The sequence below is a fragment of the Triticum dicoccoides genome, chromosome 6B, assembly GCF_002162155.2.
Source record: "Triticum dicoccoides isolate Atlit2015 ecotype Zavitan chromosome 6B, WEW_v2.0, whole genome shotgun sequence".
In the NCBI taxonomy this organism is placed as follows: Eukaryota; Viridiplantae; Streptophyta; class Magnoliopsida; order Poales; family Poaceae; genus Triticum; species Triticum dicoccoides.
Window position 1 is genome coordinate 196,826,956 of NC_041391.1, and position 17,154 is coordinate 196,844,109.

Sequence of the window (17,154 nt, forward strand, 5' to 3'; positions counted from 1 at the left end):
TCAAGGTGGCTCTCTCATTTCCCCTTATTTTGATTGGTTGATATCTTTGTTTACTTTGCATTTGCTCATTTGATTGCAAACCCTAGCTCATCATTTTGGTGTGGTCAAATCAATTACTATGATCCATTTAGGTTTATGTTTGTGATTTCCTTATGTATGATGTGCTTAGAATTGCGTGTAGAAAAGTTTGTGTGCCTAGATCTAGTGCTAATCTTAATGTACATAATGGGGATTAGGTTATGCTTAAGAAAGCAATTAAAGCTAAGTTACTTTAATAGCAACTTTTCGAATTGTAGGATGGCACCATTCGTTTTCTTTGAAACTTCTGCTGAGGCGGCTGTGAATCGTGAACGCGAATTGATTGAGGAAAAGATGAACTTGTGGATCGAAGCCATTGATGCGTTGAATGCGGAGTGTAGGGCATTTTCATATAATTATTTCAATAAAGACCGTTCCGAAAAATTTATAACAAAAAAGGAGAGGCTGGTGAAGAAGCTCAAGACGGCGGAAAAAAATTGTAGGTGTGATCTTGCAATGCAAATTACATTGTGTGCGACAACGGCAGAATATGCTGAGATAGACATGGGCAATCATGGTCAGGTCATTGATTGGTTAGTTCGCCAACCATTCTCGTCGGATGAGAACCGTGCATCTTGTTGGGCATGGGTCAAAGAAAGAAATGATGTTATTTGTTGCAACCCGGGACCGTACGCCGCATAGTATTGCATGAGGCTATGTAATCTTTGTCATTTGGACTATAATGACATGTACCCTATGTTTGGTCGTTGTTTGAACTACTATGACTTGTACCCTTAACATTTGAACTCATTAAGAACTTGGTGTTGTATGTCATGTCAAGTAACCGAGTGTTGTACTCTACTTAATTTATTTTATTTTTTTATTTATGTCATCTTAAACCCGTATATTCATGTAGGATGGACAGTCGGTCCATGACTATGAACAAGCGTGTGAGAAGATCATGGCGGAGCGACACCGTTGCTTGAAGAAGGAATGTGAAGCATGGTTGAAGAGTTGTGATGAGGCAAATGCGGTCATGAAGGATTTCAGCAAGTATCATTTTATCGAGGAACCTTCTGATGCTAAGGAGAAAAAAGCATTCCGAAAGCTTGTGAAGGAGAAAGAGAGCATGCTTGATCAGCTACAAGACCAGGAATATGCTTGCAGACACGCTTTGGCAGTTCAGATTGTGTTCACTGCAAGCAAAGAAGAATTCCATGAGATGGATTTGAGGAAACCCGGGCAGGTCATAGGATGGGCAATCAAACAGGGCGTGTCAGAGAATCCCGCTCGCCGTGGTGCATGGGCTTGGTTCCGTGAAACGAATGGTGTGTTGGGTCATTGGGCAGGATCCACAGACTTTCAACTGAAGCGTAATCAAGAGCATGACAATCAAATTGAACGTCTGATAAGTATGCGAGATATGTTACCTGTTTGGAAAATGTGCCATTGAGCATGAGTTATTAGTTTCAAACGATGTCATCCGAACCGGGTCATGTTTTAATAAGTTTGAACATTTGTTATTCGTGAATGTAATGAACTATGTTGAGTCGAGTTATGTATGTGCTTGCGAGATGATCATTCTGATATTTGATAGAATTAGGTATATTATGCTAACATTTAACACATATGGGGCAAAACAGGGGAGAGGAGGGACCAGACCCTACCGCCAGGGCCCTAGCGTTTCTCGTCACATAAACTTTGCCCCCCTACCGCCATGGCACCTGGCGGTAGGGTCCAGCACCCTACCGCCATGGCCTGTGGCGGTAGGGTCTGGTCCTACCGCCAGCGGTTTTGGTTTCTTCGTCACAGAAACTTTGGCCCCCCTACCGCCAAGCAACCTAGCGGTAGGGTCCAGCAACCTACCGCCATGGCCTGTGGCGGTAGGGTTCTAACTCCGAAAACAGAGCACTCTGTTCTGTTATATCCCACTTTTCTTCACAGCACAACAGTTTTTCAATAAGAATCATGACAAATCCCAGAATACACTAACAAACTAAATTCATTCACAACACATTGCAAACATCTTCACACCAAATTTAATACAAACGGAAATTTCATTCACGACAAGTTGACGACACATGCCTTTTTGCCTTAGTACTACATAGTTCATGATAAATTTGGCATGGCTTCATCCGGTTACATGACGAGTCCATCGAAGGCGAAGGCTTTACTGAGTCATACGGGGCCATTTCCCCTTCCTGTCACGTGCCTCATCCTCCTCTTGTGCCTTGCGAGCTCTTGCAAGCTTTCTTGCCCTCTCCTCCTCACGAGCAAGCTTCGCTTGGCGTGCCCTCTCCTCCTCGCGTTGCTTCCGCTCCATCCTCTCTTTTTGACGACGCTCTTCCTCCAAGCCTCTTTGAAACCTTTCTTCGAACAGCCGTTGGCGCCTAAAACCATCTTCTAATTGGTCCTTTTGGATATCTTTTGGCACTTCATGATCTATCTAGCTGAAGTACTTGCATAGAGGAGGCGGTGACTGCATATAAAACGGATGTTAGTGATGACACACATTTGAGAGTAACATGTTACTTCTCTAGCATACTGGTGGAAGGTCATAGGCGTTAGTTGGAAGCGCACGATCGTAAGCATAATTGGGGCAAACAAAATATCTCCTTCCTTCGGTCCATGACTTCTTTCGGTCGGTGGACTCCTTCACCTTGCAAACATCTCCACACCAACATGGCGGAATTTTCACATCCTTCTCCTTCACCTTGTCCAAAGATGCGTCCTTCCACTTGTGTGGCATGTCTTCATGGTGAGCACACGGTGGCCTTGTCATGGAACCGAATGAAGCCATGCCCTACAACAAATAAAGATGTTAAGTCTAAATATGAACACATTGACATGTAAAGGGGCAAATATATCAACACATGCATGAACATATTAAAAGTAGTACCATTCACATTATTTAACCATCCGGATTGAGCAACACGTTGATAGGCCTTCCCCTATCAACCCGACGTGTCCTAGAACCACCGGATACACGGCCACGGGCCCCTACAAGGCTAGTGCTTCCTCCACGGCCACGGCGCCCTCCAAGGCTAGTCCTTCCTCCACGGCCGCGGCCCCCTCCAATGTTAGCCCTTCCTCCACGGCCACGGCCCCCTCCAAGGCTACTGCTCCGTCCACGTGTTTGACTAGTGCCCGTGTTGGTTCTTTGTTTCGTGCATGTCCTAACGTTGTGTCCTGTGTCATTGCATTCTCCACAATTGTTGTTTTCCGGTGGCTCCATGAAATGACCACTACCAAATTGCTTCATTTCAATGTATCCAGCTAGATCATCCATGTCACTCCGGAATCTCTTCTTTATTCTTCTTCCCCTCATAGGCACCATGAGTGCGGGATCTGGCACAATGTCTGGCCCAACATACTCAGGCCACTGTGAGGCATCAAGGAAAGGATTGAACCAAGGCGCCCACGTCAACCTTGTTCTTTCCAATGTAAACTCATGCAAGCGCACTGTTGTGCCATCGGATACGTTCATGTTTCTCACCCATGCTGTGGTCATCAAATGCGAGCAAGGCCAATGATACTTGTGTGGCCTCTCACACTGGCACCAACGGTTTTTAAGGCGCACCTCGTAAGCAACTCCACCGTAAGACCTACCGTCCCTTATTGTCCCACCCGGCTCATCGATTTGATAGATCATTTCTTTTTCATTATATGTGATCACTTGTTGTTTGGCAGACTTGCGCGCTTGATGCAACGACCAATCATGAACCTTTAATGGATAGTCCATCTTTTCCCCAATCCACTTGGCCGTGCTTGCAGAATGCTTTAGGAAGTACTCATTGAGCTTGATGAAAGTGTACTTGAGTATTGCGGTCACCGGCAAGAAACGGACACCCTTCAACACATTGTTGAAGCATTCCACCATGTTGCTTGTCATGTCCCCATATCGCATACCTCCTTCATCGTAAGCGCGTGACCACTTTTCCTTCTCCGGAAAGTGCCTAACCAAGAATTCTTTCCCCCCTTTGTTCTTCTCCAAAGCCTCGAGGAGTTTATCATATCGGGTCTTGAATATGGCGGTGTTGAAAGCAACGCAAACAAGGGTAAGGTCTTTGCAAAACTCCTTGCTCTTGCATGCTCGGTAAAAGTTTGCAACAAAGTGTCTCATGCACCAACGGTGTTGGAGCTTTGGAAGACCGGGAATATCAACGTCTATTGCTTTGAGAATCCCATGATGGCGATCCGATATAATGCATACCTCTCGCTTGCCTATCGCCTTGGTTCTCACATGACCCATGAACCACTCCCAATTATCATCGTGCTCCAAAGGCACCAAGGCAAATGCCACCGGCAACACGTTATCATTTGAAGAGTGGGCCATCGCCACCATCAATGTGCCCTTGTATTTGCCGGTCAAGAATGTACCATCTATAGACAACACCGGGCGACAATACGTGAATGCCTCAATGCATTATCCAAAGCTCCAGAAGGCACGACGAAACACTCCGTCAATTGACTCCACCCGATGGCGCATTCCCGGGTTTCGATGAGCAATTGCTGCCAACATCTTGGGGAGAATGTTATATGCAGCCTCATAATCACCATGCAACATCCTAATAGCGTTTGCCTTCGCCATCCATGCCTTCCCATACTTGACCGGGTGTCCGAATTGTTCCTCAATCGAAGACATGAGAAACTTGACCTTCACGGTTGAATCATGTGCTATTTGAGGCAACAATTTATATCCTAGATACTCCGACGTGAGTTGACGGTGTCCTTTGCTTTGGTCGGCCTTGTCCGGGGGTACGCACGTGTGAGTGCCAACATGACTCTTCAAGACCCATTGCCCGGTTTCTTTGATTTTTCTACCACGGACCATCCATTTGCAACCTTCTTTGTCACATTTGACCGTGTACCGAAGTTTTTGATTTGAGTGACCAACAACAAACGGCCTATGGTTCCTAATGGCATAGTCACACAACCATATCTTGAACTCTACCAAAGAACCAAACTTGATGCCTTTCTTCAAATGAGCATTCTCATCCTCATTTTCTGGTCGAGGATCACTGAATTTGGGGCACGGCGTTGGCTCGGACAACCATAATATCATCCCACCATCAACGATTGCATTGTCCGCAAGACTCACATCTCTAAACAAAGGCGGCCCTCTCTTCTTGCCGGTCACCTTCTTGTAGATTTCGTTTTCTTGCGCAGTCAACCCATCCTCATCCAACTCTTCCTCCGGACCCTCGTCATCCGAGTTATACCCATACATACGGTTATAAGGGAGGGTACGGTCCATGTCTTGTTGCCGCACAATGACATCCAAGTTACCAATTGGATTGTAATGGATCTCTTCATTCTCCGAGTAAACATCCTCCTCTAGAGCAACAATAGCATCATCATCAACATGAGGAATAGCATCTTCTTCAACATGAGGAATAACATCATGACGGAGTAGTATGGCACTAGCGTTGATATGATCTTCATTGGGTTGGCTACTTGGTGGTTGGCTAGAAGAATTGGGGACCTACACCTCGGCACTGTCATCATGCATGGGGGAGGATGCATTGCGGTTGAGATCAATTTGCAAAGGAGGAGGAGGATCAACCTTTGTGGCAAAGATCTCAAGAGACTTGTCTTGTGATGCGTCTACTTTTTCCTTGTACACATTTCAATGCAATTGGGAGGTGATGGACATACTCTTTAATCGGGACTTTACTCCCAATCCAACGTCATACCTCCCAATAAGCTTAACCTCGGCATTTGGGTCATTCCAATGTAAGACGCTTCTCACTTGAACTACAAGATCATCAAAGCTTGGACTTGTGTCAAAAACCATAGCCTCTTCCCCTTCATCGTCATTTCCAAGCATAAATGTCGACTTGTCCAAATAATGAATGTTTACGAGCTTATGCATCTAAGAAAATGGGAAGAATATAATCAATCCATATATGTCATCCAACCAACACAAATGGACAAATGAACGAAATTTTGCATAACTACTATTCATACTAAAGTTAACCTAACAATTAACCACTAACCCTAACCATAACCCCTAACATAACCACTATAACCCTAACCCCCAACATAACCACCAACATAACCACCCAACATCCCTAACCCTAACCCTAACACCAACCCCTAACATAACCACAACCCTAGCCATAAATGCATCATAAATGCACACAACAACATCAACACCTAGGGTTTGCAATAAATTGACCAAATCAACACAAAACAAAGATCTCAACCAATCAAAAGAAGGGGGAATGGGGGAGGTACCTTGGGTGATGAAAATGCTCCGAATCCACCGATGAAATCCCAAGCAAATGGAGTGGATCTAGAGGGGGTTTGTGAGGGGGAGAGAGGGGGAAGAGGAGCTGAGCACGGTGAAGAAGATGAGTGGGGAAGAAGAGTGGTGGTGGGGCCCACAAACCAGCCCCTCCCCACCTTATCCAGAACACAGGACCCTACCGCCAGAGGGTATGGCGGTAGGCTCCAGTAACCTACCGCCGTAGGGGATGGCGGTAGGCCCTTTTCCACGTCAGCCCGTTAGTCGCCGTCAAAGGGCCTACCACCGTAGGCTATGGCGGTAGGGAACGCAATCCTACCGCCAGGTCCTCTGGCGGTAGGCAAAAGGGTCAGATCCCGATTTTTTTTCGAACTGGGGTCAGATCCTGATTTTGTTTGAAAAAGGGTCAAAACACCAAATTTTACCGCGTCCGGCCGCGCCGAGAGGCCACAGGAAATTGTGCGGCGCCAGGAGACGGGACGTGCACGGTACACGGCCCGTGATTTTCGGACTGTACAGTGCGGGACCGAGGGTTTCGTGACAGTTCGCTGAGTGTGTAGATAGATCACTGTGCTTGGCTGCTTGTCGTGCTTCCATTTCTTTTTCGTTTCATCGCCTCAGTCCAGTCGAACACGGCAGCATCCATTGCACAGCTACCCGTACTGCTAGTAGCACTCGTCTGGACGGTGCAAAAGAAAAACACTACTCGGTCGGTCGGCAAGTGTTGGTGTTGTACGCGTGGCACGCAGTAACTGCGGCGTGCATGCCGGTGATGCTGCCTGTCTTCTACTACTACAGTATGTGCTCCAGCTAGACATCCGTGCAGGAAAGCACGTACTCCCTCCGTTTCTTTTTACTCCCATTATAAGATTTGGTCAAAATCAAACTATACAAAGTTTGACCAAATTTACATGAAAATTATGAACATCTATAGTACTAAAACTATATAGTATGAAAATATGTTTCATGGTGCATCTAAATATATTGATTTCATATTGTGAATGATTATATTTTCTAATATAAAGTTAATCAAATTCTATAATGCTTGACTTTGACTAAATCTTATATGCAAACTAAAAAAACAGAGGGAGTACGTGCCATATGTGTTGCGAGTGCATGTGAAACAAGACGGCGTCGGCTGGCAGGTAACTGTATGTCGTACGGGCAAATAGTACATGCCTGCATGAGACGCTTGCGGTGGGTGAGCAGTGCATTAGGAACTTGCATGGGCCACCATGTCGGGGAGGATACACATAGATAACCCGACTTAGATGCACCAACCGATCTCAAGTCATTGATTGTGTTGAGAAATAAAAATATATGATCAATTGTATGGGAGGGATGCCTCCCAGGAGGTGTCTGTTGGAGAAGAGGTGTCTCCCCAACACACCTCTTCACCATGTATATAAGTGGGTCTCCCACGTTGCAATGAAACGAATGGATCATTTGGAGTCTTTATGTGTCTCTTTTACTTTCACTCTATAACACGTTATCAGCACATAGTCTCTGCCTAGAGAGTAATTCGGCCAAGAAAACAGCGGTTACACGCAATGGAGAAACGCACTTCCGTGCGAGACAAAGCAGCGACCATCATGATGATGAGGCACGAGATGCAGATGGCCATCGTGGCGGCGGCAACATTACGCGATGTAACAGTTGGCTGCGCAGGCACATGCAGCGGCAGCACCATGGAGCATGCATGCATCCGTGTACAGGAGATTAATCAGACTGTTAATTTCGTTTGTCTTCTTATGATTAAGAAACATGGAGTAAGAAGAATCTGATCAATTGCCTTTTCCTGCTAGAATTGCCTCACCGAATCGTCCAAGAAGAGGCCGGCCCGTGAGTATTTGGCGCAGTCGGAAAATCGATTTCCTTGGCAACATGAACAACACGAGCAAGTCATTCATTGACATGCATGCATAGATGCACTGTTCAGGACAAAAACCGATCAGAACATTATCTACTTCATTTTGCCTTCTCATGATCAATAAATGATCTATATCAATCGACTCTGTTTCCTGTACATACATGCAGATTACTTCTTCCGAGCGCATGCACAGGAAGAAGTGGATGGATCAAACACCAAAGAGAAAGAGGGAGAACTCGAAATGAGCGCTGTTCTTGGGAAAGTACTAGGAGTTCTAGTCCTCGACGACGCCTCTAAGCGGTGAGATTTCGTCCTTGATTCCGCGGCGTGCTTCTACAGCACGGAGGCAGTGCTCAACATGCGCAGCGGCCTCGCCCCCATTGCTGGTGTTTCCTGCGACGGCGGTCCAAAAGATTGGCGGCGCGGCGTGCCTCTCTAGACAAGGGACGGTGGTACACCAGGGAACCATCCCCTAGTGTACCGACACGCTCTGGCGCGTCAGCGTGCAGCCATGCCGCGCGGCAGCACGCAGCCGTCAAAGCTTGGTGGAGGCGGCGTCCTAGGTGTGCACGCGGCCGCAACCCCGGCGGGCGATGTCCAGTCGGACTAGGCGCGATGGTGACCAGCATGTGGTCCCGGTGAATGGCATGGCCTGGCACCGGCGACGAAGGGTCTCCGCTCCCGTCTCCGAGAGGCGCTGCCGCCAATGGCGGTAGCAGCCACCAGCCCTATGCGCGGGACTGTATGGTCCTTGGCCCAGAGGCGGCGTAGGCGTCGCGTGAATCTCGACCGGCGACGACCCCCGACTACGGCGGCGCACGGGAACCAGCGCCTGCATACGGCGGTTAATTTCCTAAGGGAATTAGTAACTGCACGAGAAAGAGAAGGGAGAAAATCCTATCTCTTTGGCGATTTTGTAAATCAGCCATTGGATTATTTGTTAATCCTAGAGAGGTCCCCGCTTTCTCTGATTTAAGGCATATATGCTTATCAGATCTTGCGTTTTAGCCCCTTGGCTTTAGCACTTTGACAATAAGATTATTGTTATTTGCATGTTAAGCCATGGGCTTCAGAGCAAATGTGCAGGGTAGACCATTGGTAAATTGCATAATAATGATTATGCATAATTTTATGTCATGTAAAATGACCGTTTGAGGCCCCCAAGTCCTCATATGTGTTGCATAAGTATGTTTATACTTCTGCATTTATTTGTATTACATGGGCAATACTGCTGCAAAGCAATATGTTGATTCCATTATTTGCATAGAATATGGAATTTGCTTGCAAGTTTGGAAACATGAGGTAGTGAAGTGTATGACACTGCCTGACTATGTCAAATTTACATTTGTCACAAGGAATCGACAAATGGTACCTATTGCTTAATTGCAGGTTATCCAAATGTTATTGTGAGGTCTATATTATGTCATTCTGACATAATGACTATCTTCAATTTTCCACACAACTTATGGACTGCATTATGGCAACGAATTAATTTCGTTCACAACTGTGAGGTGTACATCACCATGTGATGACTACCTTCAATGTGTTTTTAATTAACATAAGGTTGTGAAATGCAACATAAGAGTGAGGTCTACACTACTTAGTAGTGATTATCTCCATTTGTTCAAAGCAAAAGTGAAGGCACAAAATTTATGACATAGCAATTATGAGGCCTACACCGCTGGTGCCTACCTTCATGAGATTTTTCCAAATACTTGTCAATTTCACAGCATTTGTCATTGGTTGTGACTATAGTGTCACATACTCCATCAGGAGATGAATCCAAGGCATTGGTGACTATGCTGCATATTATTCTATGAAGAGAATTATGCAAAACACTTGCATATTTTGGTGATTACCTTCCATGCATACACAACTTATGAGACGCCATCATAGCTATGAATTAAGTTTCATGCACAGCTGAGAGGTTTATGCCATTTTTTGGTGACTACCTTCATGTGTTATAAATAACATATGGTTGTGGGGACTATGATCAATGGGAACTGTCCATAAGAGTGAGGCACCACTAGGTGGTCGGCTATCTCTATGTGTTTTAAGAAAATTAAAGGCTTGTCCCTTTTGAGGTGACTACCTTTAATTTGAAGATCTACACCATATTGTGGTGTTCTTCTGGAAGGCTTGCCCTATGAATCACTAAGAATCACCGTGACCATGATTATGCTTAGCCATAGCATTTTCATCGTACTTAATTTACTGAAGATAAATTAATGCATGAGTATTTCATGCATCATATGACTGACCTTTTCGAAAGGTAATGCGATGCGATGACATTAGGTGGGAATAATTATTTGACATGGGTCGTGGACATAGTGATCTTGTCGACCCATGGCATTGTGGCCATAAAGACTCCACCTGCAGAGAATGTCATGGTTATTTATAAATAGCTAAAATGTGTATATTTGCATTTATGTGACATCGCTATGACTCGGTTTATAAACTGAGTATGTAATGGATAATGAATATCCATTTTCCCTCTAAGGCTTCATTGAGGCGAGATATATTGTTATAAGCATCACACGAATGATTGTTCATTCGTATTAAGGACTTCAAGTCTGTTGAGGCTTATTATTCTACTGTCTATAAATCAACACTAAGTTGAGATTATGTGATAAGGCGGCTTCAGATACATATCTGACTATAAGTCCTTACTGCACTTTACATTTTCCTAGGATGGTAAACAGAAATATCATCTTTGTTTCAGGTTGCAATGCCTAAAATTCATGCTAGTACTCTTAGTACTAAGCAATAGTGGTTAGAGAATCACGAGGAGTTGAATGTAAAGTGAAGAGAAAAAAATGACAAGCAGAAATTGAGTGTATATCTCAAAAGGGAATGGATCATTTAATTTAAATGATCATAATGACAACTTTAAAGTTTGTCAAAATGGTGGTTTTACGAAATGTCGTACTAATGATTACCAAACGGTCAAGTATTGGGTTGAATCATACCACCGGCTCACTGGAGGAAAATGATTTTAATGGGATAAGTTTGAAGTTCTACTTCAAAAGAAAACAACCAGAGAACATTCTGGCATGATAAAAGGGGAATAGACTCCTCTATATTGATGATATGCTTGTGGAATGATATTCCAAAGATATTTTGGAGATCTCGTGTAGTCTCCTAGTTATCCTTAAATATCATTGGCCTATAATTGTACTACTACATATTGTATAAATTGCAACATCTTGTCCCTCGGACATGATAGTTGAGATAATTGAGTGTATGAATTAGTTTATACTCAATCTTGTTGCATATATAATAATTTTTCCTCCTTTGTCATTATGATATTGGACGATTAGAGAAATTATTGACAATTCTGTTGGCTCCAACTTGACAAGTTGCAATATTCCCAACAATCATCAGATTGGAGAATTAATTTTAAGGCACTCTCACCTTAAAATTTGAAATGAGACAGCCAATACTCTTGATTGCATTCAAGAATATGTTTGGATTATTCAACCATTATCTGGGTTATGTTGGTACTTCATGGTGTTCATAGACGCATCTAGAACATGGTCTTAGATGTGTATCATTCACACAAAACCATGTTTTTACTGAATTAATTGCTCAAATTGACGAATTTAGAGCAAATTATCCTCATGTGGGATACTTCCATTGGAATAGAAATGTCGTTGAACTTGATTACGAGCATTCAATGGTTATATTCAGTATATAGTACATAACCAGAATGGTTTGGCTTGATCTCTTATGAAAGAGATTCAATATTGCATAGCCAATGTTGTAGAATTGTGATTTACCAACATTTTGTTGATGATAACATGTGGTCTCACACTCCGCATATTTGATCTAAATGAGATCAAATGATACTTCACCCCCTTGCAGTTTGTACGTGGAAATAAGTGAAGTATTTCCCATCTACGGTAATTCGGTTGTATACCGATATCACCACCCTAGCGTACATTATGGGCCTTCATATATGGTTGGGATCTATGTGAGGAATAACTGTGGTATGTTCGTTAATCCTCCGAATACCTTAACACTTATAGGGGAGTTATTTGCAGCCCATACGCTGATTGCTTTTGCAATAAGAACATTTTCTGGCATTAGGGGGAGATGAGTACCACAAAGAATGCCAGGAAATGGATAAGAAATGTCATAGACATTTTGTCCACGTACTTAAGAATCTGAAATGCAGGTTCAAGTTATGAAAAATTGGCAGCATATTGCAAATAATCTACCAAGTATATTTACTGATGACAAAGTTGTCACTATGGTCAAGTACCAGAACGAGTGGAGGTACCTAATAAACCACTCGTCTACCTAGATGAGAGCAAGAGGGGGATAATTCTAGTCGCATGAGATTAAGTTCTCATATGTTTCGGCGAAAACAGAGGAGATTGACCCCTCGATCAGTAAATATGATTCAACCTCTGGTTGAATGACACCTGAGGGTTGCGCCACATCCAAAGTCCAACACATATGTGCACATATTTTTATGTGTTGGGACATCGAAACACCTTGACTCCGTTGTTGTGGGAAATCACAAGGAGTTAAGAGGCGTAATAAGAATTCCACAATGATATTGATTCATGAGAATCATATATGAGAAATTCTACATATGTCGACATAAAATTCTTTCGAGAATTGCTAGAATCCTTTTGGGCCCTGAACCAAATCCATGGAGAGTGTTGTTGCACTTATATTGGTTCAAATGAAAGGAAGCAATTAAGGAAGATTGACACTCGCTCATCAAAAGAGAGGTATTTACCATTGTAAAATCTGCTCCTCATAAGTATGTTCTAGAGGGAAGAGAAGTGAATTTTTGTTTGGAAACAAAAATAAATGAGGTGGTGAGAAAGCGAGGCTTGTAGCACAAGGGTTTTTTGCAGAGACCCGACATCGGTTACGATATAACATACCTTCTTGGTATGAGTGGAATTATGTTTCGATACTGAATGTTAATGGTAGTATAGATCCACACGGTTGATGTATGTAATGTCTATATACTCCCATGGGTCAATTAGTTTGGATGTATATATTGAAGTCATTGAATGACTTAATATTTTGAATCCAAAGGTAAATCGCAACATGCATGTGTGGAACTTCTGAAGTCATTCTATGACTTGAAGTAGTCAGAGAATTGTGTGGTGCAACCGACTAAGTGAGTTATTCCTTGACAAGGATTACTCTCATACTAATGATTGTTGACGTGTATTCATGAAGAAATCCTGGGTTGGACTGTACATCACCTTAATTTGTGGTGTCGATGATCTTATGATCAAAGTCTATATAAGACATGAAATACACACAATCATGTTAAGATGGATATTTGGGTTAAACCAAATTATGCTAAGCTTATGACTTGAGCATATTCCCCTAAGATATCAGTCTTCATATATCCGAAAGTATTGGAGAGGTCCAATATGGATATATTATGTCAAAGACACATATGGTCATGTTATACCTAATATGGGATATAGATCCTTGAGACATAGGGGAGATGGTGAAGTGATAGAGGAGCATGAATTGCCATATCTAAATACCATCGAAGCACTCATATATCTTGCAAAATATGTCAGGCCTGACACTATAGTTTTTGGCAATTTATTGAGAGTGCAATTCTCTGAAAGGTATAAGGTTTGTGTAAGGAATATCCTGGGATATATCCAAGCTAGGCACGAAGGGTCTTGATCAATTTCATTCGAAAAATCAAGATGGGACCATGGTTTGATATATTGATAGTGGCTAATTATTTGATCCCACAATGTCATATCAAAGACTGGGTTTGCTGGAAGAGTACTTTGAAGAAAGTATTCAGAATATACTCTAAGCGAGTCCTTCCAGTGATCATTCTATATCATTTGAAGCATCAGAAAATATGGATGACTTCATAGAATGATTGGCCACATGTGAAATCATGTGGAATTATCATTATCTACCAAGATAATGTCACTTGTATTGTTTATTGGTTATATTTATCCTTGTGAATTACAAAAATGTAAGAGGATAGTATGCAAACAAATTATTGTGATATTCACAATGTCTCTATCTATATATATTTCAGAACTAGGTTCGTGGAATTGGTATGAGATATTCTTAAGGTTTGCAAATTTCAGGGGGAGTAAAATCCCAAGTTATAACCCGTTGGTGATCTTGAGATCACTCATATTGTACTCCTTTTCCCTTTATGAGTTTTCCATGATGTTTCTCATATAAGGTTTTTAACGAGACAATAATATAAATACAAGTGCGGATATGTGCCATATTGGTTTCTCCTTATATTTTTTCTACTGGGTTTTAAAGGAGTTTTCGATGGCACATTATTATAAGGTTTCTCCTCAATTTTTCTCACAGGTTTTTTGGAGGAGTTTTTAGTTTGCAATATACATATGACGAATTGATCAAGGGGGAGTGTTGAGAAATAAAAATATGTGATAAATTGTATGGGAGAGATGCCTCCCAGGAGGTGTCTGTTGGGGAAGAGGTGTCTCCCCAACACACCCCTTCACCATGTATATAAGTGGGTCTTCCATGTTGCAATGAAACGAATGGATCATTTGGACTCTTTATGTGTCTCTTTTACTTTCACTTTATAATAGATTGGTCCATGGGCCATGGCTGCCCGGTAGAGATGACTTTAATCGACATCGACATGGTACGACTGGGTAACTTGTAAAGTCTCAACGAGCTTAATCAACTAGAGTAGCTGTTTGAACTGATGATGGCACTTGTGAAACGCATTTCATCACTGACTAATCCATCGTGCTCAGTCTAAAACCATGAGATAGACACGGGAGTTCATGCCCCTGAATGGGCCGGGCCATTCAATTCATGCAAAGCATTCACTTTTTACACACACATTCAAGGATGTAGGGTTCACGGGCCCATCACGGCCCACTCTCCAGCTAGCCTTTGCTCCATCGGTGACTCGGTCCTCCTTCCGTACGCCGTACGCGCCGGACTACGGACGAAGCACGGCCAGCCGGCGTGGGGGCACCGGCAGCGGCCCACCTCACCTGCGACGCGTTTTTCATGTCGTTCTCTATTAAGCTCACGCATCACCCTGCATCGCTTGAAGCCGTTGCACCCCTCTCCCCGGCCTCCCCGATGGCTCCAGTTTTTCCAACTTTCTGATCGAAACAAGTTTCTGAGAGTTGGTGCTAGCTAGCTGCTGCAGCAGCCAGTTCCACAGTACGACATGGGCACCGACGACGCAGCTACTGCTAGGCCGCAAGACAGTGAAAAATCAAGCCCGGACCGCGTACCCCAACGCACGGATCCATGGATCGATCTTCTCGACGTCGACGTGACTTTCATCGCTCGGAAAGAAGATACGCACTTGAGCATTTCATTTTTCTTTGCCGAAGCTCGAAAGAGTCGGACGTAATGGGTTGCTTTCCGTTATTCGGCGACGACGAACATGGGTAGCTTCGCCAAGGCCGCGCGCCCCTTTCACGGCGAGGACACTATGATAGGCAGCAGGTACATGCCGTGGTACCGACTGGTAGGGAAGGGAAGCACGAACTAAGTTGATAACCTTGTTTGGTTAACTGATCAATCGACTATCCCAGTCAGGCATGCGTCAAAAGACAAAAGTAGTAATCGCCTTTGACAAGTTGTGTGGAAAGGTGGCCAATAGCAAAGTCGGCAAAGTCAGCCGGACGAAAATATATATCGGCATGATCATGCGAAAACTATATAAACTAGTAGAACGCCCATGCGTTGCAACGGACTGCATTGGCGACTTCGTTTTTTCTTTCTTCCATCCATCAACTAAAAATGTTCCTTGAGGTGATACGTGGATGGACAAATTTACAATCATACTAAAATATCAATGGTTTAAAATATATTTATCAAAAAAGTAATTCTACAACACATCCGACATTAAGGTTATGGTATCTGACAGATAGGGAACAAACACAATGATGACTTACCATCAAATCTCATTTATATTTCAGAACATGTTTTTCCTACCAATGTGTGCAAGATCTCTCTTCCAATCCCCCCTTCCCTCCCTCCCTCGATCTCTCTCGCTCACTCTCGCCCGATCTCAGGTGTGTTGCCTTCTCAAGAAGGCTCCAATGCTCTAGTAGCGGTCTAATGAGCTGGTCGTCATTATTCGGTGGTGACAACAACGATGAGGAGGAACACCGCAAGATGTTGCTGATGTTCTTAATCTCTTCCATGTGGTCATTGTCGCTACTGCATGGGGTGTCGTTCATCAAGAGGGCTTCAACCAAGAACCATAATTTGATTGACTACCCACAAAAAATAGAACTATTCTTTACAACTTTCCGAAAAGCTAAATATAATTCAAAAATAAAAAACAAGTCATGACTAAAATATTAAAGTGAGAAAATTATTACTTTTTACCTCGTAACAGATACTGTGGCATACTATCTTCCAATATTCCTTATTTAGTGCCAATGTAAATTCCATACATTAAATGTCTAGATCATCTGAAATGGCCATGAAATTACAAAGTGGGAAGGTGGAACAACATTTACACAAGTGTAGCATGCAAAATCAGCAACTTATGTGTATAGTCTACAGCTTCATCAAGGCAAGTAAAAAAAATCAGTCCGGCCTATAAGTTGTACATAAAAAACTGAAGTTAAACCAATGGACAATTGAAATGAATGGTGCCTACAATCGCTGTGACAACAGGCTCACCAGCAAGGTTGCACTTGTAGATCATCATTTTCTATGCAAGGAATATCTTCTCAACTGAAATCTCCATTAGGCTAGTCACAATGGGGAGGAACTTAGGAGTGACATCACACACTCCAATACAACTTTGCTTATGTGTCACATATTTAATGAAGAGAGAGGTGCTTGTGGTAACTAGCTAAGTTACGGAACATCACACACTTCAAGAAACAATGAGTCTATAATCTAATAAATACATCGTTGCATGACACTACATAGATGTTCCTACCTACTATGGAGGTAGTAACATAATCTAGAAAAGTGTGTAAGTTACTAGCTTATGTTCTTGCCCATTGTGACCAGCCTTCCAAAATCACCTCTGGTC